The sequence below is a fragment of the Apis cerana genome, linkage group LG12 (assembly GCF_029169275.1).
Source record: "Apis cerana isolate GH-2021 linkage group LG12, AcerK_1.0, whole genome shotgun sequence".
In the NCBI taxonomy this organism is placed as follows: domain Eukaryota; kingdom Metazoa; phylum Arthropoda; class Insecta; order Hymenoptera; family Apidae; genus Apis; species Apis cerana.
Window position 1 is genome coordinate 3,291,946 of NC_083863.1, and position 25,675 is coordinate 3,317,620.

Here is a 25,675-nt window from a genome sequence, read left to right on the forward strand (position 1 = left end):
TAAGAGTAGAAATCTTTTATTCAAATTGCATTTCTTTACAATTTATCTCTACGCTTTCAATATTTACAATCAAATCAGAATTCAACCATAATGATTATTTAATACAACATACTATTAACTTCAAAATTCCTATACATTCCTACCATCTTCGTTTCCTTCTTCCTCAAATATTCAATCCTTGTCATAAAATAGACGAATTGATCATTATTCTCGATGACACAAGTATACGTACACTGTCACACACGACAGTACGTCTTACGTGCAGCAAATCGTGAAATAAATCGATGTTTAGTCAATATCAGTATAAAGAAATCAATATCAACTGCAAGTGGTATTTTACTAAAAAGATGAGAGCATTTTATATCGACGAAATTAAAAATTTGTACAGATAGTAGAAAATAATGTACAAATTCGTAAAAGTTAATACATAAAGTTGTAAGGTTAAAAAAAAAAAAGAATACCAACAACACACGGTGTTCCCAAGCGGTCACCCATCCAAGTACTAACCGTGCCCGACGTAGCTTGACTTTGGTGATCGAACGAGAACCAGTAGTTCCTACGTGGTATGGTCGTTGGCACGAGATTTATTAGTGCTTTTTTTGAAATGCGTGTTATAAAATTCACTTTAAACGAGAATGGAAAGATCTACAATCTATCAGTCAAACGCACTGACTAAAATAATATCGCGCCATTCATGCATCCATATTTTTCACGCAGCTCAAAAGATTTAAAAAATATAAATGAAAATACAGATAATATCGGTTATTAAAGACGGATAAATCATTGGAATAAATCGAAACTCACCAGATAGTCGAGAGCTGAGTAAAAATAAGAGTAGAAATCTTTTATTCAAATTGCATTTCTTTACAATTTATCTCTACGCTTTCAATATTTACAATCAAATCAGAATTCAACCATAATGATTATTTAATACAACATACTATTAACTTCAAAATTCCTATACATTCCTACCATCTTCGTTTCCTTCTTCCTCAAATATTCAATCCTTGTCATAAAATAGACGAATTGATCATTATTCTCGATGACACAAGTATACGTACACTGTCACACACGACAGTACGTCTTACGTGCAGCAAATCGTGAAATAAATCGATGTTTAGTCAATATCAGTATAAAGAAATCAATATCAACTGCAAGTGGTATTTTACTAAAAAGATGAGAGCATTTTATATCGACGAAATTAAAAATTTGTACAGATAGTAGAAAATAATGTACAAATTCGTAAAAGTTAATACATAAAGTTGTAAGGTTAAAAAAAGAATACCAACAACACACGGTGTTCCCAAGCGGTCACCCATCCAAGTACTAACCGTGCCCGACGTAGCTTGACTTTGGTGATCGAACGAGAACCAGTAGTTCCTACGTGGTATGGTCGTTGGCACGAGATTTATTAGTGCTTTTTTTGAAATGCGTGTTATAAAATTCACTTTAAACGAGAATGGAAAGATCTACAATCTATCAGTCAAACGCACTGACTTAGATAATATCGCGCCATTCATGCATCCATATTTTTCACGCAGCTCAAAAGATTTAAAAAATATAAATGAAAATACAGATAATATCGGTTATTAAAGACGGATAAATCATTGGAATAAATCGAAACTCACCAGATAGTCGAGAGCTGAGTAAAAATAAGAGTAGAAATCTTTTATTCAAATTGCATTTCTTTACAATTTATCTCTACGCTTTCAATATTTACAATCAAATCAGAATTCAACCATAATGATTATTTAATACAACATACTATTAACTTCAAAATTCCTATCCATTCCTACCATCTTCGTTTCCTCCTTCCTCAAATATTCAATCCTTGTCATAAAATAGACGAATTGATCATTATTCTCGATGACACAAGTATACGTACACTGTCACACACGACAGTACGTCTTACGTGCAGCAAATCGTGAAATAAATCGATGTTTAGTCAATATCAGTATAAAGAAATCAATATCAACTGCAAGTGGTATTTTACTAAAAAGATGAGAGCATTTTATATCGACGAAATTAAAAATTTGTACAGATAGTAGAAAATAATGTACAAATTCGTAAAAGTTAATACATAAAGTTGTAAGGTTAAAAAAAAGAATACCAACAACACACGGTGTTCCCAAGCGGTCACCCATCCAAGTACTAACCGTGCCCGACGTAGCTTGACTTTGGTGATCGAACGAGAACCAGTAGTTCCTACGTGGTATGGTCGTTGGCACGAGATTTATTAGTGCTTTTTTTGAAATGCGTGTTATAAAATTCACTTTAAACGAGAATGGAAAGATCTACAATCTATCAGTCAAACGCACTGACTTAGATAATATCGCGCCATTCATGCATCCATATTTTTCACGCAGCTCAAAAGATTTAAAAAATATAAATGAAAATACAGATAATATCGGTTATTAAAGACGGATAAATCATTGGAATAAATCGAAACTCACCAGATAGTCGAGAGCTGAGTAAAAATAAGAGTAGAAATCTTTTATTCAAATTGCATTTCTTTACAATTTATCTCTACGCTTTCAATATTTACAATCAAATCAGAATTCAACCATAATGATTATTTAATACAACATACTATTAACTTCAAAATTCCTATACATTCCTACCATCTTCGTTTCCTTCTTCCTCAAATATTCAATCCTTGTCATAAAATAGACGAATTGATCATTATTCTCGATGACACAAGTATACGTACACTGTCACACACGACAGTACGTCTTACGTGCAGCAAATCGTGAAATAAATCGATGTTTAGTCAATATCAGTATAAAGAAATCAATATCAACTGCAAGTGGTATTTTACTAAAAAGATGAGAGCATTTTATATCGACGAAATTAAAAATTTGTACAGATAGTAGAAAATAATGTACAAATTCGTAAAAGTTAATACATAAAGTTGTAAGGTTAAAAAAAAGAATACCAACAACACACGGTGTTCCCAAGCGGTCACCCATCCAAGTACTAACCGTGCCCGACGTAGCTTGACTTTGGTGATCGAACGAGAACCAGTAGTTCCTACGTGGTATGGTCGTTGGCACGAGATTTATTAGTGCTTTTTTGAAATGCGTGTTATAAAATTCACTTTAAACGAGAATGGAAAGATCTACAATCTATCAGTCAAACGCACTGACTTAGATAATATCGCGCCATTCATGCATCCATATTTTTCACGCAGCTCAAAAGATTTAAAAAATATAAATGAAAATACAGATAATATCGGTTATTAAAGACGGATAAATCATTGGAATAAATCGAAACTCACCAGATAGTCGAGAGCTGAGTAAAAATAAGAGTAGAAATCTTTTATTCAAATTGCATTTCTTTACAATTTATCTCTACGCTTTCAATATTTACAATCAAATCAGAATTCAACCATAATGATTATTTAATACAACATACTATTAACTTCAAAATTCCTATCCATTCCTACCATCTTCGTTTCCTCCTTCCTCAAATATTCAATCCTTGTCATAAAATAGACGAATTGATCATTATTCTCGATGACACAAGTATACGTACACTGTCACACACGACAGTACGTCTTACGTGCAGCAAATCGTGAAATAAATCGATGTTTAGTCAATATCAGTATAAAGAAATCAATATCAACTGCAAATGGTATTTTACTAAAAAGATGAGAGCATTTTATATCGACGAAATTAAAAATTTGTACAGATAGTAGAAAATAATGTACAAATTCGTAAAAGTTAATACATAAAGTTGTAAGGTTAAAAAAAAAAAGAATACCAACAACACACGGTGTTCCCAAGCGGTCACCCATCCAAGTACTAACCGTGCCCGACGTAGCTTGACTTTGGTGATCGAACGAGAACCAGTAGTTCCTACGTGGTATGGTCGTTGGCACGAGATTTATTAGTGCTTTTTTGAAATGCGTGTTATAAAATTCACTTTAAACGAGAATGGAAAGATCTACAATCTATCAGTCAAACGCACTGACTTAGATAATATCGCGCCATTCATGCATCCATATTTTTCACGCAGCTCAAAAGATTTAAAAAATATAAATGAAAATACAGATAATATCGGTTATTAAAGACGGATAAATCATTGGAATAAATCGAAACTCACCAGATAGTCGAGAGCTGAGTAAAAATAAGAGTAGAAATCTTTTATTCAAATTGCATTTCTTTACAATTTATCTCTACGCTTTCAATATTTACAATCAAATCAGAATTCAACCATAATGATTATTTAATACAACATACTATTAACTTCAAAATTCCTATCCATTCCTACCATCTTCGTTTCCTCCTTCCTCAAATATTCAATCCTTGTCATAAAATAGACGAATTGATCATTATTCTCGATGACACAAGTATACGTACACTGTCACACACGACAGTACGTCTTACGTGCAGCAAATCGTGAAATAAATCGATGTTTAGTCAATATCAGTATAAAGAAATCAATATCAACTGCAAATGGTATTTTACTAAAAAGATGAGAGCATTTTATATCGACGAAATTAAAAATTTGTACAGATAGTAGAAAATAATGTACAAATTCGTAAAAGTTAATACATAAAGTTGTAAGGTTAAAAAAAAAAAGAATACCAACAACACACGGTGTTCCCAAGCGGTCACCCATCCAAGTACTAACCGTGCCCGACGTAGCTTGACTTTGGTGATCGAACGAGAACCAGTAGTTCCTACGTGGTATGGTCGTTGGCACGAGATTTATTAGTGCTTTTTTTGAAATGCGTGTTATAAAATTCACTTTAAACGAGAATGGAAAGATCTACAATCTATCAGTCAAACGCACTGACTAAAATAATATCGCGCCATTCATGCATCCATATTTTTCACGCAGCTCAAAAGATTTAAAAAATATAAATGAAAATACAGATAATATCGGTTATTAAAGACGGATAAATCATTGGAATAAATCGAAACTCACCAGATAGTCGAGAGCTGAGTAAAAATAAGAGTAGAAATCTTTTATTCAAATTGCATTTCTTTACAATTTATCTCTACGCTTTCAATATTTACAATCAAATCAGAATTCAACCATAATGATTATTTAATACAACATACTATTAACTTCAAAATTCCTATCCATTCCTACCATCTTCGTTTCCTCCTTCCTCAAATATTCAATCCTTGTCATAAAATAGACGAATTGATCATTATTCTCGATGACACAAGTATACGTACACTGTCACACACGACAGTACGTCTTACGTGCAGCAAATCGTGAAATAAATCGATGTTTAGTCAATATCAGTATAAAGAAATCAATATCAACTGCAAGTGGTGTTTTACTAAAAAGATGAGAGCATTTTATATCGACGAAATTAAAAATTTGTACAGATAGTAGAAAATAATGTACAAATTCGTAAAAGTTAATACATAAAGTTGTAAGGTTAAAAAAAAAAAGAATACCAACAACACACGGTGTTCCCAAGCGGTCACCCATCCAAGTACTAACCGTGCCCGACGTAGCTTGACTTTGGTGATCGAACGAGAACCAGTAGTTCCTACGTGGTATGGTCGTTGGCACGAGATTTATTAGTGCTTTTTTTGAAATGCGTGTTATAAAATTCACTTTAAACGAGAATGGAAAGATCTACAATCTATCAGTCAAACGCACTGACTTAGATAATATCGCGCCATTCATGCATCCATATTTTTCACGCAGCTCAAAAGATTTAAAAAATATAAATGAAAATACAGATAATATCGGTTATTAAAGACGGATAAATCATTGGAATAAATCGAAACTCACCAGATAGTCGAGAGCTGAGTAAAAATAAGAGTAGAAATCTTTTATTCAAATTGCATTTCTTTACAATTTATCTCTACGCTTTCAATATTTACAATCAAATCAGAATTCAACCATAATGATTATTTAATACAACATACTATTAACTTCAAAATTCCTATCCATTCCTACCATCTTCGTTTCCTCCTTCCTCAAATATTCAATCCTTGTCATAAAATAGACGAATTGATCATTATTCTCGATGACACAAGTATACGTACACTGTCACACACGACAGTACGTCTTACGTGCAGCAAATCGTGAAATAAATCGATGTTTAGTCAATATCAGTATAAAGAAATCAATATCAACTGCAAGTGGTATTTTACTAAAAAGATGAGAGCATTTTATATCGACGAAATTAAAAATTTGTACAGATAGTAGAAAATAATGTACAAATTCGTAAAAGTTAATACATAAAGTTGTAAGGTTAAAAAAAAGAATACCAACAACACACGGTGTTCCCAAGCGGTCACCCATCCAAGTACTAACCGTGCCCGACGTAGCTTGACTTTGGTGATCGAACGAGAACCAGTAGTTCCTACGTGGTATGGTCGTTGGCACGAGATTTATTAGTGCTTTTTTTGAAATGCGTGTTATAAAATTCACTTTAAACGAGAATGGAAAGATCTACAATCTATCAGTCAAACGCACTGACTAAAATAATATCGCGCCATTCATGCATCCATATTTTTCACGCAGCTCAAAAGATTTAAAAATATAAATGAAAATACAGATAATATCGGTTATTAAAGACGGATAAATCATTGGAATAAATCGAAACTCACCAGATAGTCGAGAGCTGAGTAAAAATAAGAGTAGAAATCTTTTATTCAAATTGCATTTCTTTACAATTTATCTCTACGCTTTCAATATTTACAATCAAATCAGAATTCAACCATAATGATTATTTAATACAACATACTATTAACTTCAAAATTCCTATCCATTCCTACCATCTTCGTTTCCTCCTTCCTCAAATATTCAATCCTTGTCATAAAATAGACGAATTGATCATTATTCTCGATGACACAAGTATACGTACACTGTCACGCACGACAGTACGTCTTACGTGCAGCAAATCGTGAAATAAATCGATGTTTAGTCAATATCAGTATAAAGAAATCAATATCAACTGCAAGTGGTATTTTACTAAAAAGATGAGAGCATTTTATATCGACGAAATTAAAAATTTGTACAGATAGTAGAAAATAATGTACAAATTCGTAAAAGTTAATACATAAAGTTGTAAGGTTAAAAAAAAAGAATACCAACAACACACGGTGTTCCCAAGCGGTCACCCATCCAAGTACTAACCGTGCCCGACGTAGCTTGACTTTGGTGATCGAACGAGAACCAGTAGTTCCTACGTGGTATGGTCGTTGGCACGAGATTTATTAGTGCTTTTTTTGAAATGCGTGTTATAAAATTCACTTTAAACGAGAATGGAAAGATCTACAATCTATCAGTCAAACGCACTGACTTAGATAATATCGCGCCATTCATGCATCCATATTTTTCACGCAGCTCAAAAGATTTAAAAAATATAAATGAAAATACAGATAATATCGGTTATTAAAGACGGATAAATCATTGGAATAAATCGAAACTCACCAGATAGTCGAGAGCTGAGTAAAAATAAGAGTAGAAATCTTTTATTCAAATTGCATTTCTTTACAATTTATCTCTACGCTTTCAATATTTACAATCAAATCAGAATTCAACCATAATGATTATTTAATACAACATACTATTAACTTCAAAATTCCTATCCATTCCTACCATCTTCGTTTCCTCCTTCCTCAAATATTCAATCCTTGTCATAAAATAGACGAATTGATCATTATTCTCGATGACACAAGTATACGTACACTGTCACACACGACAGTACGTCTTACGTGCAGCAAATCGTGAAATAAATCGATGTTTAGTCAATATCAGTATAAAGAAATCAATATCAACTGCAAGTGGTATTTTACTAAAAAGATGAGAGCATTTTATATCGACGAAATTAAAAATTTGTACAGATAGTAGAAAATAATGTACAAATTCGTAAAAGTTAATACATAAAGTTGTAAGGTTAAAAAAAAAGAATACCAACAACACACGGTGTTCCCAAGCGGTTACCCATCCAAGTACTAACCGTGCCCGACGTAGCTTGACTTTGGTGATCGAACGAGAACCAGTAGTTCCTACGTGGTATGGTCGTTGGCACGAGATTTATTAGTGCTTTTTTTGAAATGCGTGTTATAAAATTCACTTTAAACGAGAATGGAAAGATCTACAATCTATCAGTCAAACGCACTGACTTAGATAATATCGCGCCATTCATGCATCCATATTTTTCACGCAGCTCAAAAGATTTAAAAAATATAAATGAAAATACAGATAATATCGGTTATTAAAGACGGATAAATCATTGGAATAAATCGAAACTCACCAGATAGTCGAGAGCTGAGTAAAAATAAGAGTAGAAATCTTTTATTCAAATTGCATTTCTTTACAATTTATCTCTACGCTTTCAATATTTACAATCAAATCAGAATTCAACCATAATGATTATTTAATACAACATACTATTAACTTCAAAATTCCTATCCATTCCTACCATCTTCGTTTCCTCCTTCCTCAAATATTCAATCCTTGTCATAAAATAGACGAATTGATCATTATTCTCGATGACACAAGTATACGTACACTGTCACACACGACAGTACGTCTTACGTGCAGCAAATCGTGAAATAAATCGATGTTTAGTCAATATCAGTATAAAGAAATCAATATCAACTGCAAGTGGTATTTTACTAAAAAGATGAGAGCATTTTATATCGACGAAATTAAAAATTTGTACAGATAGTAGAAAATAACGTACAAATTCGTAAAAGTTAATACATAAAGTTGTAAGGTTAAAAAAAAAAGAATACCAACAACACACGGTGTTCCCAAGCGGTCACCCATCCAAGTACTAACCGTGCCCGACGTAGCTTGACTTTGGTGATCGAACGAGAACCAGTAGTTCCTACGTGGTATGGTCGTTGGCACGAGATTTATTAGTGCTTTTTTTGAAATGCGTGTTATAAAATTCACTTTAAACGAGAATGGAAAGATCTACAATCTATCAGTCAAACGCACTGACTTAGATAATATCGCGCCATTCATGCATCCATATTTTCACGCAGCTCAAAAGATTTAAAAATATAAATGAAAATACAGATAATATCGGTTATTAAAGACGGATAAATCATTGGAATAAATCGAAACTCACCAGATAGTCGAGAGCTGAGTAAAAATAAGAGTAGAAATCTTTTATTCAAATTGCATTTCTTTACAATTTATCTCTACGCTTTCAATATTTACAATCAAATCAGAATTCAACCATAATGATTATTTAATACAACATACTATTAACTTCAAAATTCCTATCCATTCCTACCATCTTCGTTTCCTCCTTCCTCAAATATTCAATCCTTGTCATAAAATAGACGAATTGATCATTATTCTCGATGACACAAGTATACGTACACTGTCACACACGACAGTACGTCTTACGTGCAGCAAATCGTGAAATAAATCGATGTTTAGTCAATATCAGTATAAAGAAATCAATATCAACTGCAAGTGGTATTTTACTAAAAAGATGAGAGCATTTTATATCGACGAAATTAAAAATTTGTACAGATAGTAGAAAATAATGTACAAATTCGTAAAAGTTAATACATAAAGTTGTAAGGTTAAAAAAAAAAAGAATACCAACAACACACGGTGTTCCCAAGCGGTCACCCATCCAAGTACTAACCGTGCCCGACGTAGCTTGACTTTGGTGATCGAACGAGAACCAGTAGTTCCTACGTGGTATGGTCGTTGGCACGAGATTTATTAGTGCTTTTTTTGAAATGCGTGTTATAAAATTCACTTTAAACGAGAATGGAAAGATCTACAATCTATCAGTCAAACGCACTGACTTAGATAATATCGCGCCATTCATGCATCCATATTTTTCACGCAGCTCAAAAGATTTAAAAAATATAAATGAAAATACAGATAATATCGGTTATTAAAGACGGATAAATCATTGGAATAAATCGAAACTCACCAGATAGTCGAGAGCTGAGTAAAAATAAGAGTAGAAATCTTTTATTCAAATTGCATTTCTTTACAATTTATCTCTACGCTTTCAATATTTACAATCAAATCAGAATTCAACCATAATGATTATTTAATACAACATACTATTAACTTCAAAATTCCTATCCATTCCTACCATCTTCGTTTCCTCCTTCCTCAAATATTCAATCCTTGTCATAAAATAGACGAATTGATCATTATTCTCGATGACACAAGTATACGTACACTGTCACACACGACAGTACGTCTTACGTGCAGCAAATCGTGAAATAAATCGATGTTTAGTCAATATCAGTATAAAGAAATCAATATCAACTGCAAGTGGTATTTTACTAAAAAGATGAGAGCATTTTATATCGACGAAATTAAAAATTTGTACAGATAGTAGAAAATAATGTACAAATTCGTAAAAGTTAATACATAAAGTTGTAAGGTTAAAAAAAAAAGAATACCAACAACACACGGTGTTCCCAAGCGGGAACCCATCCAAGTACTAACCGTGCCCGACGTAGCTTGACTTTGGTGATCGAACGAGAACCAGTAGTTCCTACGTGGTATGGTCGTTGGCACGAGATTTATTAGTGCTTTTTTTGAAATGCGTGTTATAAAATTCACTTTAAACGAGAATGGAAAGATCTACAATCTATCAGTCAAACGCACTGACTTAGATAATATCGCGCCATTCATGCATCCATATTTTTCACGCAGCTCAAAAGATTTAAAAAATATAAATGAAAATACAGATAATATCGGTTATTAAAGACGGATAAATCATTGGAATAAATCGAAACTCACCAGATAGTCGAGAGCTGAGTAAAAATAAGAGTAGAAATCTTTTATTCAAATTGCATTTCTTTACAATTTATCTCTACGCTTTCAATATTTACAATCAAATCAGAATTCAACCATAATGATTATTTAATACAACATACTATTAACTTCAAAATTCCTATCCATTCCTACCATCTTCGTTTCCTCCTTCCTCAAATATTCAATCCTTGTCATAAAATAGACGAATTGATCATTATTCTCGATGACACAAGTATACGTACACTGTCACACACGACAGTACGTCTTACGTGCAGCAAATCGTGAAATAAATCGATGTTTAGTCAATATCAGTATAAAGAAATCAATATCAACTGCAAGTGGTATTTTACTAAAAAGATGAGAGCATTTTATATCGACGAAATTAAAAATTTGTACAGATAGTAGAAAATAATGTACAAATTCGTAAAAGTTAATACATAAAGTTGTAAGTTAAAAAAAAAAGAATACCAACAACACACGGTGTTCCCAAGCGGTCACCCATCCAAGTACTAACCGTGCCCGACGTAGCTTGACTTTGGTGATCGAACGAGAACCAGTAGTTCCTACGTGGTATGGTCGTTGGCACGAGATTTATTAGTGCTTTTTTGAAATGCGTGTTATAAAATTCACTTTAAACGAGAATGGAAAGATCTACAATCTATCAGTCAAACGCACTGACTTAGATAATATCGCGCCATTCATGCATCCATATTTTTCACGCAGCTCAAAAGATTTAAAAAATATAAATGAAAATACAGATAATATCGGTTATTAAAGACGGATAAATCATTGGAATAAATCGAAACTCACCAGATAGTCGAGAGCTGAGTAAAAATAAGAGTAGAAATCTTTTATTCAAATTGCATTTCTTTACAATTTATCTCTACGCTTTAATATTTACAATCAAATCAGAATTCAACCATAATGATTATTTAATACAACATACTATTAACTTCAAAATTCCTATCCATTCCTACCATCTTCGTTTCCTCCTTCCTCAAATATTCAATCCTTGTCATAAAATAGACGAATTGATCATTATTCTCGATGACACAAGTATACGTACACTGTCACACACGACAGTACGTCTTACGTGCAGCAAATCGTGAAATAAATCGATGTTTAGTCAATATCAGTATAAAGAAATCAATATCAACTGCAAGTGGTATTTTACTAAAAAGATGAGAGCATTTTATATCGACGAAATTAAAAATTTGTACAGATAGTAGAAAATAATGTACAAATTCGTAAAAGTTAATACATAAAGTTGTAAGTTAAAAAAAAGAATACCAACAACACACGGTGTTCCCAAGCGGTCACCCATCCAAGTACTAACCGTGCCCGACGTAGCTTGACTTTGGTGATCGAACGAGAACCAGTAGTTCCTACGTGGTATGGTCGTTGGCACGAGATTTATTAGTGCTTTTTTGAAATGCGTGTTATAAAATTCACTTTAAACGAGAATGGAAAGATCTACAATCTATCAGTCAAACGCACTGACTTAGATAATATCGCGCCATTCATGCATCCATATTTTTCACGCAGCTCAAAAGATTTAAAATATAAATGAAAATACAGATAATATCGGTTATTAAAGACGGATAAATCATTGGAATAAATCGAAACTCACCAGATAGTCGAGAGCTGAGTAAAAATAAGAGTAGAAATCTTTTATTCAAATTGCATTTCTTTACAATTTATCTCTACGCTTTCAATATTTACAATCAAATCAGAATTCAACCATAATGATTATTTAATACAACATACTATTAACTTCAAAATTCCTATCCATTCCTACCATCTTCGTTTCCTCCTTCCTCAAATATTCAATCCTTGTCATAAAATAGACGAATTGATCATTATTCTCGATGACACAAGTATACGTACACTGTCACACACGACAGTACGTCTTACGTGCAGCAAATCGTGAAATAAATCGATGTTTAGTCAATATCAGTATAAAGAAATCAATATCAACTGCAAGTGGTATTTTACTAAAAAGATGAGAGCATTTTATATCGACGAAATTAAAAATTTGTACAGATAGTAGAAAATAATGTACAAATTCGTAAAAGTTAATACATAAAGTTGTAAGGTTAAAAAAAAAAAGAATACCAACAACACACGGTGTTCCCAAGCGGTCACCCATCCAAGTACTAACCGTGCCCGACGTAGCTTGACTTTGGTGATCGAACGAGAACCAGTAGTTCCTACGTGGTATGGTCGTTGGCACGAGATTTATTAGTGCTTTTTTTGAAATGCGTGTTATAAAATTCACTTTAAACGAGAATGGAAAGATCTACAATCTATCAGTCAAACGCACTGACTTAGATAATATCGCGCCATTCATGCATCCATATTTTTCACGCAGCTCAAAAGATTTAAAAAATATAAATGAAAATACAGATAATATCGGTTATTAAAGACGGATAAATCATTGGAATAAATCGAAACTCACCAGATAGTCGAGAGCTGAGTAAAAATAAGAGTAGAAATCTTTTATTCAAATTGCATTTCTTTACAATTTATCTCTACGCTTTCAATATTTACAATCAAATCAGAATTCAACCATAATGATTATTTAATACAACATACTATTAACTTCAAAATTCCTATCCATTCCTACCATCTTCGTTTCCTCCTTCCTCAAATATTCAATCCTTGTCATAAAATAGACGAATTGATCATTATTCTCGATGACACAAGTATACGTACACTGTCACACACGACAGTACGTCTTACGTGCAGCAAATCGTGAAATAAATCGATGTTTAGTCAATATCAGTATAAAGAAATCAATATCAACTGCAAGTGGTATTTTACTAAAAAGATGAGAGCATTTTATATCGACGAAATTAAAAATTTGTACAGATAGTAGAAAATAATGTACAAATTCGTAAAAGTTAATACATAAAGTTGTAAGGTTAAAAAAAGAATACCAACAACACACGGTGTTCCCAAGCGGTCACCCATCCAAGTACTAACCGTGCCCGACGTAGCTTGACTTTGGTGATCGAACGAGAACCAGTAGTTCCTACGTGGTATGGTCGTTGGCACGAGATTTATTAGTGCTTTTTTTGAAATGCGTGTTATAAAATTCACTTTAAACGAGAATGGAAAGATCTACAATCTATCAGTCAAACGCACTGACTTAGATAATATCGCGCCATTCATGCATCCATATTTTTCACGCAGCTCAAAAGATTTAAAAAATATAAATGAAAATACAGATAATATCGGTTATTAAAGACGGATAAATCATTGGAATAAATCGAAACTCACCAGATAGTCGAGAGCTGAGTAAAAATAAGAGTAGAAATCTTTTATTCAAATTGCATTTCTTTACAATTTATCTCTACGCTTTCAATATTTACAATCAAATCAGAATTCAACCATAATGATTATTTAATACAACATACTATTAACTTCAAAATTCCTATCCATTCCTACCATCTTCGTTTCCTCCTTCCTCAAATATTCAATCCTTGTCATAAAATAGACGAATTGATCATTATTCTCGATGACACAAGTATACGTACACTGTCACACACGACAGTACGTCTTACGTGCAGCAAATCGTGAAATAAATCGATGTTTAGTCAATATCAGTATAAAGAAATCAATATCAACTGCAAGTGGTATTTTACTAAAAAGATGAGAGCATTTTATATCGACGAAATTAAAAATTTGTACAGATAGTAGAAAATAATGTACAAATTCGTAAAAGTTAATACATAAAGTTGTAGGTTAAAAAAAAAAAGAATACCAACAACACACGGTGTTCCCAAGCGGTCACCCATCCAAGTACTAACCGTGCCCGACGTAGCTTGACTTTGGTGATCGAACGAGAACCAGTAGTTCCTACGTGGTATGGTCGTTGGCACGAGATTTATTAGTGCTTTTTTTGAAATGCGTGTTATAAAATTCACTTTAAACGAGAATGGAAAGATCTACAATCTATCAGTCAAACGCACTGACTTAGATAATATCGCGCCATTCATGCATCCATATTTTTCACGCAGCTCAAAAGATTTAAAAAATATAAATGAAAATACAGATAATATCGGTTATTAAAGACGGATAAATCATTGGAATAAATCGAAACTCACCAGATAGTCGAGAGCTGAGTAAAAATAAGAGTAGAAATCTTTTATTCAAATTGCATTTCTTTACAATTTATCTCTACGCTTTCAATATTTACAATCAAATCAGAATTCAACCATAATGATTATTTAATACAACATACTATTAACTTCAAAATTCCTATCCATTCCTACCATCTTCGTTTCCTCCTTCCTCAAATATTCAATCCTTGTCATAAAATAGACGAATTGATCATTATTCTCGATGACACAAGTATACGTACACTGTCACACACGACAGTACGTCTTACGTGCAGCAAATCGTGAAATAAATCGATGTTTAGTCAATATCAGTATAAAGAAATCAATATCAACTGCAAGTGGTATTTTACTAAAAAGATGAGAGCATTTTATATCGACGAAATTAAAAATTTGTACAGATAGTAGAAAATAATGTACAAATTCGTAAAAGTTAATACATAAAGTTGTAAGGTTAAAAAAAAAAAAGAATACCAACAACACACGGTGTTCCCAAGCGGTCACCCATCCAAGTACTAACCGTGCCCGACGTAGCTTGACTTTGGTGATCGAACGAGAACCAGTAGTTCCTACGTGGTATGGTCGTTGGCACGAGATTTATTAGTGCTTTTTTTGAAATGCGTGTTATAAAATTCACTTTAAACGAGAATGGAAAGATCTACAATCTATCAGTCAAACGCACTGACTTAGATAATATCGCGCCATTCATGCATCCATATTTTTCACGCAGCTCAAAAGATTTAAAAAATATAAATGAAAATACAGATAATATCGGTTATTAAAGACGGATAAATCATTGGAATAAATCGAAACTCACCAGATAGTCGAGAGCTGAGTAAAAATAAGAGTAGAAATCTTTTATTCAAATTGCATTTCTTTACAATTTATCTCTACGCTTTCAATATTTACAATCAAATCAGAATTCAACCATAATGATTATTTAATACAACATACTATTAACTTCAAAATTCCTATCCATTCCTACCATCTTCGTTTCCTCCTTCCTCAAATATTCAATCCTTGTCATAAAATAGACGAATTGATCATTATTCTCGATGACACAAGTATACGTACACTGTCACACACGACAGTACGTCTTACGTGCAGCAAATCGTGAAATAAATCGATGTTTAGTCAATATCAGTATAAAGAAATCAATATCAACTGCAAGTGGTATTTTACTAAAAAGATGAGAGCATTTTATATCGACGAAATTAAAAATTTGTACAGATAGTAGAAAATAATGTACAAATTCGTAAAAGTTAATACATAAAGTTGTAAGGTTAAAAAAAAAAAAGAATACCAACAACACACGGTGTTCCCAAGCGGTCACCCATCCAAGTACTAACCGTGCCCGACGTAGCTTGACTTTGGTGATCGAACGAGAACCAGTAGTTCCTACGTGGTATGGTCGTTGGCACGAGATTTATTAGTGCTTTTTTTGAAATGCGTGTTATAAAATTCACTTTAAACGAGAATGGAAAGATCTACAATCTATCAGTCAAACGCACTGAGTTAAATAGTATAAATAGTATAAAATAGTATAACAAATAATATTACATGACTATATTTTTTAATGAAGCTTTTAAAATTTAATGTGGAAATTTAGTAGGATTTTAATCACCGTCTGAAGTGAGGAATAATCATTCTGTATTATTTATTTGTTAATCGAAATCTGGTAGAAAATAATAAGACGTCAATTTTTCTTTTAAATTATATATTTATGTATAAATTATATAAATTATATAAATATATAAATTATATATTTTTAATTATTTTTAAGTATTTAGAATTCTATAAATTTATTGTAGAATTAATTATAGATTTATATTTTAATAATTCTTTTTATTATTTAATATTTTTTTATTTAATATTTAATATTTTTATCTAATATTATTAGATATCTAATATCTAATACCTAATATTTTTTTTTTATTTAGTATAGAAATTATCTATCTAATATAAAAAATTGTGGTGAGAAATCTATTATAAATATAATTATTTATAATCACAGAAATTCGAAAAATGTTTATATAAAATTGTTTTAATTGTACGGTTACATATGAGAGTTACTAAAATATGATAATTGTCTTTTGTTAATTGATATTGCATTGAGAAAATCATTCCAATTGAATTTTGATTATTATACATTTACTCATTGCCATGTTTTTTAGTGAAAAATAACTTCTGATTGCAATTTTTGAGAGTTTTTATGCTGAAATTTTTTAATAAATAGAATACGGATAATCAAAATCTTACTAGTTAATAGAAATTTTATTTAATTTTATTTAAAAATTTTTATAGAAACATTTCTTATATATAAATAAGTAGTTTTTTTCCTTCTAATTTTTAATTTGATGTTTTTGAACAATAATACTTATTATTATTTAATATCTCATTAATAAAATTTAATAATTGAAACCTAAAAATTTGATTGAAAATTATTATAATATTGATAATCAGAGTTATTTGCAATATTATAACTAATTGAGAATTTTTTAAAAAATATTATTACCTTCTTGGTTTGTTTTTAAATAAAAAAATTAATGTAAGTAATTATAGTATATATAGTAGATAAGTACAAATACATATAAATGGCCAGAAAAAAAATAATAAAATGTATACACTATGATTTATCATAATTATTATATATCAAATATTTTTTCATAATTATAATATAATTTTTAATTAATAGTTTTTAATTTAGTCAAAATCTTATTCAATTTTCAATTACTATTATCTTTTTTTTGCAAAAATAAAATTATGTTTATTTCAATTTATTTTATATATATTTTTGTATACTAATTATATAAAGAAAAATTATTTAGAATTAGTAAAATAATGAGTTATTATAATTTATTGAATATGATCTAATATATAGCAGATATGGATGTTTAAAAAGCTATTTGCTGTATCTACATTATTTTAAATAGAAATGTTAAAAAATAAATAAATAAATTATTCTACATAAATTTTTTTCATTTTGAAATTTAAGATTAATGGAATGTTACATAATAACGATGTCGCGTCGTTAATTCGTTTCATTAAAAGTTATAATTTTTTTTATTTTATTTTAATTATAATGTTATATGGTATAAACTCAAAATAAATCATTCATTTAAAAAAAAATATAATTATATTTTGCAATTTTTGACTTCCACTATTGTGCATTTCTTAAAAAAATCGCATTATGCGATTGTATAGTTTGTTGAACAATATAAAATGTTTCTTTACAATTTTTTTTATCTTCAATAGGAATAGAATTATGTAATTTGGCCCATAATTAGTGGACATAATAAGTAAGTATTAAGTTTATATATAAGTTTATTATATATATTTTATATGTATAATTACACTGAAATATTGTGAAAGTTTTTTTTACGTTATTAAAGAAAATTTTTAAATGAAATAGCATATGATAAAAGCAAAACATTGTACTTTTATTTATAATAATATCTATTCAAAGTATTATTATTTTTATTTTAAATTAAAATAATTTTAAATCTTTTCATTAAATAAAAAATTTATAAAAATTAATAAATTTAATAATAAAAATTTAATAATTTATAAGAAATTAATAATTTTTTCAAATATTTTCAATAATTAATCTAGAAATATTTTTAATTTATAATTATATTTTTAATTATTTTTCGATATCCTTTTTTAAATATAATTTTAAATATATTTCTTGATTTTTGAATTCTTAATTTTATTATTAATATAATATTCTTAGTTTTATATTATATATTTATTGATATTTTAAAAAAAACATATAAAATGATATTCTGAAAAACATTGTAAATTAGAATATTAAAAATTATGAAATTAAAAATGCTTTTTTTAATCTATATCAAATATAATTTAAATTTTTTCAATTAAAAATTATTTGCTGAAAACAAGAATTAAATTACTCATAAAAGTATAAAAATCGAAATAATAATTTTTAAATTATTCAATTATTTTTAAAAAATTTGTTAAAAATTTTTACAATATGTGTATATGTTTACATCTTATATATAAAGTTAATTTCCGTTCATCATTAGAATAATAAAAAAAAATTTTGTCCCTAAGTTTCGTTTCATTCTAATGTTTATATCTATGCTGATTTAATATTATCAATTAATATATTATTGACAAAATATATTATTGACAATATATTCATTGACAAAATGTTTCAATGAATGTTCAAAATATTTTAATGAATTTGTAAATGTTCACTTAAATTGTATATATTCTTTTAAATTGTCTGATTTATTACGAATTTTTTATTACAATATTATTTATGATTTTATTGTAAATAGAATTTGACGAATTTTTTTTATTATATTTTATTGTTAATTATTTAATAACTTGTAAGAAAACATTTATATGTTTCAAAAATTATGGCAAACCAGCAATAATTCTACATATAAATGTCAAAAAAAAAAAAATAATTTTTCCATAAATTTATTTTAAAAAAAAATGAATTTAAAAATTTATTTAAAAAGATATTCATTCATTAAATTAGATGTTTTGAAATTATTGTTTGCTCGTAATGCTCTTAATGTTCGTATTTGTGTTATTAAATATAAACAATATCGATAATATAGATAAAAACATAGAAAGTTTGTGAAGAAACAAGGGTATTTCTCTTATGGTAATTATAACATTTCATAAATTTATTTTTATTTAAGAAAAATTACGATTTTCATGAATATATAGATTCTTTTTGTTTAAAATAATAAATATTTTATATTCATTAAATTATTTAAATATTAATTAAAATCCTCATATTTGTCAATTATTTTTGCCATATCCTATTTTATTTGATCTTCTATCTATCGATTTTATCTTCGATATTCTATCGATAAGAACATTCATATTGAATGCATATAAAAAAAAAGTTGAATATTTGAAAAAATTTTTTTTCACACAAAATTTTTCTTGAAAAGTTGTATACAATCATACAAATCATTATGACATAAAAAATCTTTATAATATATATTATATGTAATATTTTTTATATTATATATTTTATACATATCTAAATATCTGATAAATTTTTAAATTTATTTTTTGAAATATGAAATGTTAAATGAAAAAAAATTCATTTCGATATTTTTGCATATTAAATCATTTTTACATATTAAATCACAAATATTCTATATATTGTATCTCTGTGTATTGTATCTATATATATTTATGTAGAATTGCATATATTATGTAATATATAAATTATGTAATAGTTAGTTATGTAATATATATTTTATATCACGATTTTTGAAGTATTTTATATAAATAATGTTTTTGTACTATCAAAATTTTAATGAATAAATCCTAAAGAAATTATATTTGAAAGAAAAAATTTTTCATATCATTTTTCATATCAAAATTAACGTTTTCATCGCTATTCAAATGCAAAATAATTACAAGATAAATATGAACTATTTCTTCGTTTCAATATATTTTCGTTATAAATATTTGACTGAGAAATTATTATATGTTTGTTTTTTGCGGTCGATCATTAAATTTATCTTGAAAAATCACAGAAGAAGAAGAAGAAAAAGAAAGTAAAAAAAATTCAAGCACGAATTACAGGAATATCCGGTTAATCTTTCTATCAGGTAAACTAAATAAAGGTGAAAGAAACTGGAGCAAAACTGAGATCTTAAAACAATTTCATAACTTCGATATTAATCAAGTGAAAAGGAAATTGAGATTGGATAGAAATTGTTTATTTACAGAATTTTTTTTTTAAATAATTTTATATATCTGTAATCTTTTAATATTTTAATTACTTAAAAGAAAAAATGGAAAGAAAAAGAAGAATAAAAGAGAGAAAAAAAAGGCCTGATTGAATATAATGAAAAAATAGATAATAGAAAGAAAATAGAAAAAGAAAAAAATGGAAAATAAAGATGAATAGATAACGTATTAATAATGAATAAAGAGGATCAATAGTAGTTTAACTTAGTATTTTTTTTATCATTTAACTCTATCATATGCAATTTATTAGTTATTAAATTATTTTTTTTTGTTTAAAAAATAATGTATTACAAAATGTATGGTTCATTTATACTTATTTATTTTTATATTTATATATTTATTATACAAATATTTTTACATTTATATTTATATTTATATTTATTAGATTGATAGATATTAAGGAATTCTATGTTTGTTATTTTCGTATTTAAGTTATATATATATATATTGTATTACATTTAAGATAGACACAAATTATATAGACTAAGTAAAGCAATTCTTGAATATTCTCTCTAAATAAAACTATCAATAAAAATGCGTGTTAGACTTACATTTCAAAAGTACTTGTAATTATGATAAAATAATAAATAAAAGTCGAGATTATGTAAATTTTTTTATTTTAGTTTATATATATATATATATATATATATATATATATATATATATATATATATATAAAATACATTATATATATTATATTATATATAAAATATAATAATTATATTATAAAATATAATAATAATTATATAAAAAGAAACTTTAAATATACATTAATATATTTGTAAAAAATATTTCTAGATGAAATATTATATTCAAGACAATATTAAAATTTTAAGAAAATTAAAAGTTTTTTATTCTATATACTATATTCTGTATATTTTTCTATATACAATCGGACTTCCAAATTTGTTGATTCAAAACTTTTCGCAGATAAGTAGTAAACTTATTATGTATATATGTATATACATATATTATATACAAATATGTAACATATATATATATATATATATATATATATATATATATATATATATTATATATATATGTTATGTTAATATTTTATTTATTATATTTATCATAGAATTAAACTTTTAATCAATTTGATTATTAATTTTATTATAAGTAATGTCAAATTTACAAAATTAAATAAATTTAATAAATAATATACTTGAATACAAATTTTACCAATTGCTATTATATAATTTATTATATTCTATCATTAATTGAAGTTCTAAATTCTTTTTTTCGTGGAATTTCAAAATAAAATTTATACATAATAATCTATCTAACGATAAAATATGTTATATATGATATATTATTTATAAGTAATATGTTTTGATACAATAATTTTTGAATCTGTAAACATTAATAACAAAAATAAATAATTTCAAACATCAATAATATCAAACATGATATGTACATTTGTTATATAAGATGTAGACATGAGCATAAAGGAATTAAAATCAGAATTTTTAAGTATTATTTAGAGATTTATATTTTTATAATCTATTATTACGTAAGTCTGAGTGATTTTTTTAAATGATTAAATGATTTTAAATGATGGTACATTGTAAATATAAGTGATATTTAAATAAAAAAAACACAAATTTATAAAAAGGGAAAATAATCATAGATTTTAAAAAAAAAATATAATTGAATTCTATATATAAAGCCATTTCGCTCGATTTTTTATTTGATTGAGATTGTTTCCATTGCAGATTTATTTTTTCGATACTATTTATTGAATCTATTAAAGTAAAAGAAGAATTGGATTAATCTGATTCAATAATATATCTGTTGTTTCTATTGCAAAAGTTTTTTTATTATGTTTTTTGGTTCTATAATTTTATTAACATGTAATAACATATTGATTTCATTGAATTATCTTGATCGTTCTTCTTCATTTAAAAAAGAGCTGGGATCTGGAATGGCGTTTGGATTAAATTAGATATATAATTTTATAGTAGATCATCTATCTCATAAAAAATTGAGCTATCTAACCTAAAAGTCAAAGAATGATGATTCACTTATTTTTTCAATAACCATAAAATAATATTTCATCAAAACATAAACGTAATTTTATAATGCATTATATAATGCATTGTATTTTGAAAGTTATTTTTTCATAAAATGTCAATAACTTATAATTTAAAAGATAAACATAAAAAACTTTCGAGAATATTTTCGATATTATTTTTATTTTATATATAACTTAATTTTTTAATTGAAAAAGAAATGAAAAATAATAATTGATGTATTGTATATAAATATAAAATATACAAAAATATAAAATAAGAAAATATACTAAAATAATTAAAAATTCGAAAATTTTATAGCTTTTATGATCTCATTCTATAAGGCTTCTCCATGAGACTTATTCTATATGTAAAGGCATGCAAAATTAAAATCCATTGTAATCCATTTATTAAATAACAAAACATATCTAAAGTTTATTTTTTAAATTTTTAATCCTAATTAAAGCATAAAATTCTATGCTATAGTTCTAACTTAGAGATGAAAGAAAAAAAATTATAAACAAATAACAATAAATATTTAAATTCGTAAAGCAACATATCGAAAATTATCGAATTGGATAAAGTAGTTATTAATAGATTTAATATAAATAGATTTAATAAAGGTGATCATTAGAAAAAAGAATGGAATCGTTTGTCCATTTAATAGCGAAGATCTTGATAAAAGATCTAAAAATCTCCTATTCAGTTCAAGCATAACATCATAAGGGTAAGGAGAAGAATAATGGAAGATGAATAATAAATTTGTAGTCGGTACGGAAACTTTGTAAAAAATTTCAAGTATTTATTTTATTATTTTGTGCTATACATAGATAGCACAAAAGGTGATAAACATTCGCTCGTTTTCATTTATATCAAATCAAAAGCGATATTGCATTTTTCATGATGTTTCATGGTATCTAATGAATCGAGAATTAATCTATTCAGGATAAATGACATATTTTATTACATATATAGATATAATTGATGGAAAAGAATATTGGATTGGCTTTAATTTATAAGTAGAATGTTAAAATAACCAAGTAATTCAAAATAATGTGAAATTATAAGACAGTTTTATTTTCTATTTATTGAATTTATATTATTATGATTTTCAATCTTCCATATAATGCATATTAATATTTGTAAAATATGATTAAATTAGCAACATTTATATATGTAATAGTGAGAATATATTATAATACTTCTACAATTTCAAGTACATTTCATTTCAAATATTTATCTTGTTTCTTAAAATAAAAAAAATAAAAGTAAATTTCTAAGAATTTTGAATTTAATTTTCTATCGCTACTTTATATTGTATTGATAAAAATGATAGATGGATATTTTAAAATAAAATTGAAATTGTAGAAAAATTTATGAATTTTTTTGACAATTACTACATGTAAAAATTGTTGATCATAATTTATAATAATATTGCATATTATTTATCATTTCATATTTAATTTTATTATTATAATTTTTTAATAATTTTCAATGCTATATATTATGATATTTTTTTCTTAGAAAAATATATCATTAAAAGAATATTATTAAAGTTTGGACAAAAAAACTGGAACTTTGTATATTAAATTATTATTATATAATAAAAAAAACAAAAAGTAAGATGGATTTCAAAATAAGATGTAAATTAAACTCGATGACAATACTTTTTTATTATTTTGAAATTGTGTTCATAATAATCACTATTTATTTTTTATCAATCATGAAATATATCATCCGTTGAAAACGGGTAATATTTATTTATCCGATCCAATTATTAATCGAATTATATTATTAATCCAATTTAAATAACATTTAAATTGGAAAACTGTGATTCTTTAAAAAAATTCAAGTGGAAAATATGGCAATATTTCTTATATAACCCAGATCTTTCCTCTTGGGACTTTCATGTTTTAGAACCAATAAAAAAGACTTTTCAAAGTGAAGATATGGCTCCCATAAAGAAATTCAAAGTGCGACGCGAATATGGTTATTGCAAGTTGGATGGCAATTTTTCAACGTTGTAATGGAAAAACTATAATATGATAAAAAATCTCAATATACATGAAAAATTATATATAGAATATTCAAGAAAAACCATTCAAAATTCATATGGTATATAGTATATTATATATTTAATATAATACATTGAATAAAAAAGCCTTAAAAACATTAATCGAAATCTTAACCATTTAAGCCAAACGCTTGGCATGTTCTTTGAAAAAATCTTTTAAAAAATCTAAATTTTCATTTTATTTGACAAACATACAGGATTTTGTTTCATTAAATCACTTATCGATAAAGAATTGACATACTTTTGTTATGAAGTATGTATGAGACGTGAATAAAGATATTTAAAAATTTATAAATTCTAAAAAGGAATTAGTAAATCAATTATGACACTAACATAAAAAAAAAGATTATATATTCTAAACGATTGAATTTTCGATCTATATTTACTAAATCTATATTTACTATTTATTTTTTATTTTTCATTCTCAATATGCTTTATTCCTTAATATTCCATATGAATCTTTCAAAAAATTTTTTTGAATATTCTAATAGAAAAGTAATAGGTATAGAAAAGTAATTAATACTTTTTTCAATTCTATTTTCAAATAAATAAAACTAAATTGAAATATGAATATTCCTTTATTTTTTTAATATAAATGTAATTTATTTTTCCTTATAGATTAATTTTTCCTTATAGATTATATCTATATATATAATATATAATATATATTAAACATAGTAAATTGTATATATATATAGTAAAATTATTTTACTATTCAAATTAATAGATAGACAAAATTGTTTAGAAAATAGAATATAAATTTTTCTTAGATAAATTATTCATATTTTGAGAAAAATATTGAGAAAAATAGACTTATTTTATAAAGAAAATTTATTGCAAATAGAGATAATGTAATAATAGATAATAGAATAATAAAATGATAGAAATCAGATAGAATGTTCGGTTAATAAAAAATTATATATAATATATTCAAATATTAGATAATGGACTATATTCAATGATAATAAAAATTTTATTAGATTAGATTA

General features: G+C 27.0%; 20 non-coding genes across 20 annotated transcripts; all 20 read right to left on the bottom strand.

Annotated features, from left to right (window-relative positions):
* Window positions 1-458: 458 nt before the first annotated feature.
* Window positions 459-577, bottom strand: LOC133667131 (5S ribosomal RNA). The gene has a single exon (XR_009832290.1). It is a non-coding gene; the product is annotated as a 5S ribosomal RNA (ribosomal RNA).
* Window positions 578-1,282: 705 nt separating this feature from the next.
* LOC133667135 (5S ribosomal RNA) lies at window positions 1,283-1,401 on the bottom strand. The gene has a single exon (XR_009832294.1). It is a non-coding gene; the product is annotated as a 5S ribosomal RNA (ribosomal RNA).
* Window positions 1,402-2,107: 706 nt separating this feature from the next.
* LOC133667136 (5S ribosomal RNA) lies at window positions 2,108-2,226 on the bottom strand. Its single transcript, XR_009832295.1, has one exon. It is a non-coding gene; the product is annotated as a 5S ribosomal RNA (ribosomal RNA).
* Window positions 2,227-2,932: 706 nt separating this feature from the next.
* On the bottom strand, window positions 2,933-3,051 carry LOC133667111 (5S ribosomal RNA). Its single transcript, XR_009832270.1, has one exon. It is a non-coding gene; the product is annotated as a 5S ribosomal RNA (ribosomal RNA).
* Window positions 3,052-3,759: 708 nt separating this feature from the next.
* On the bottom strand, window positions 3,760-3,878 carry LOC133667112 (5S ribosomal RNA). The gene has a single exon (XR_009832271.1). It is a non-coding gene; the product is annotated as a 5S ribosomal RNA (ribosomal RNA).
* A 708-nt stretch (window positions 3,879-4,586) lies between these two features.
* LOC133667113 (5S ribosomal RNA) lies at window positions 4,587-4,705 on the bottom strand. Its single transcript, XR_009832272.1, has one exon. It is a non-coding gene; the product is annotated as a 5S ribosomal RNA (ribosomal RNA).
* A 709-nt stretch (window positions 4,706-5,414) lies between these two features.
* LOC133667114 (5S ribosomal RNA) lies at window positions 5,415-5,533 on the bottom strand. Its single transcript, XR_009832273.1, has one exon. It is a non-coding gene; the product is annotated as a 5S ribosomal RNA (ribosomal RNA).
* Window positions 5,534-6,239: 706 nt separating this feature from the next.
* LOC133667115 (5S ribosomal RNA) lies at window positions 6,240-6,358 on the bottom strand. The gene has a single exon (XR_009832274.1). It is a non-coding gene; the product is annotated as a 5S ribosomal RNA (ribosomal RNA).
* A 706-nt stretch (window positions 6,359-7,064) lies between these two features.
* LOC133667116 (5S ribosomal RNA) lies at window positions 7,065-7,183 on the bottom strand. The gene has a single exon (XR_009832275.1). It is a non-coding gene; the product is annotated as a 5S ribosomal RNA (ribosomal RNA).
* Window positions 7,184-7,890: 707 nt separating this feature from the next.
* LOC133667133 (5S ribosomal RNA) lies at window positions 7,891-8,009 on the bottom strand. The gene has a single exon (XR_009832292.1). It is a non-coding gene; the product is annotated as a 5S ribosomal RNA (ribosomal RNA).
* Window positions 8,010-8,717: 708 nt separating this feature from the next.
* On the bottom strand, window positions 8,718-8,836 carry LOC133667117 (5S ribosomal RNA). Its single transcript, XR_009832276.1, has one exon. It is a non-coding gene; the product is annotated as a 5S ribosomal RNA (ribosomal RNA).
* A 707-nt stretch (window positions 8,837-9,543) lies between these two features.
* Window positions 9,544-9,662, bottom strand: LOC133667118 (5S ribosomal RNA). Its single transcript, XR_009832277.1, has one exon. It is a non-coding gene; the product is annotated as a 5S ribosomal RNA (ribosomal RNA).
* Window positions 9,663-10,370: 708 nt separating this feature from the next.
* On the bottom strand, window positions 10,371-10,489 carry LOC133667134 (5S ribosomal RNA). Its single transcript, XR_009832293.1, has one exon. It is a non-coding gene; the product is annotated as a 5S ribosomal RNA (ribosomal RNA).
* A 707-nt stretch (window positions 10,490-11,196) lies between these two features.
* Window positions 11,197-11,315, bottom strand: LOC133667119 (5S ribosomal RNA). The gene has a single exon (XR_009832278.1). It is a non-coding gene; the product is annotated as a 5S ribosomal RNA (ribosomal RNA).
* Window positions 11,316-12,018: 703 nt separating this feature from the next.
* Window positions 12,019-12,137, bottom strand: LOC133667120 (5S ribosomal RNA). Its single transcript, XR_009832279.1, has one exon. It is a non-coding gene; the product is annotated as a 5S ribosomal RNA (ribosomal RNA).
* Window positions 12,138-12,843: 706 nt separating this feature from the next.
* On the bottom strand, window positions 12,844-12,962 carry LOC133667122 (5S ribosomal RNA). The gene has a single exon (XR_009832281.1). It is a non-coding gene; the product is annotated as a 5S ribosomal RNA (ribosomal RNA).
* Window positions 12,963-13,667: 705 nt separating this feature from the next.
* On the bottom strand, window positions 13,668-13,786 carry LOC133667123 (5S ribosomal RNA). Its single transcript, XR_009832282.1, has one exon. It is a non-coding gene; the product is annotated as a 5S ribosomal RNA (ribosomal RNA).
* A 708-nt stretch (window positions 13,787-14,494) lies between these two features.
* LOC133667124 (5S ribosomal RNA) lies at window positions 14,495-14,613 on the bottom strand. Its single transcript, XR_009832283.1, has one exon. It is a non-coding gene; the product is annotated as a 5S ribosomal RNA (ribosomal RNA).
* Window positions 14,614-15,323: 710 nt separating this feature from the next.
* LOC133667125 (5S ribosomal RNA) lies at window positions 15,324-15,442 on the bottom strand. Its single transcript, XR_009832284.1, has one exon. It is a non-coding gene; the product is annotated as a 5S ribosomal RNA (ribosomal RNA).
* A 710-nt stretch (window positions 15,443-16,152) lies between these two features.
* LOC133667126 (5S ribosomal RNA) lies at window positions 16,153-16,271 on the bottom strand. Its single transcript, XR_009832285.1, has one exon. It is a non-coding gene; the product is annotated as a 5S ribosomal RNA (ribosomal RNA).
* Between the last annotated feature and the right edge of the window lie 9,404 nt (window positions 16,272-25,675).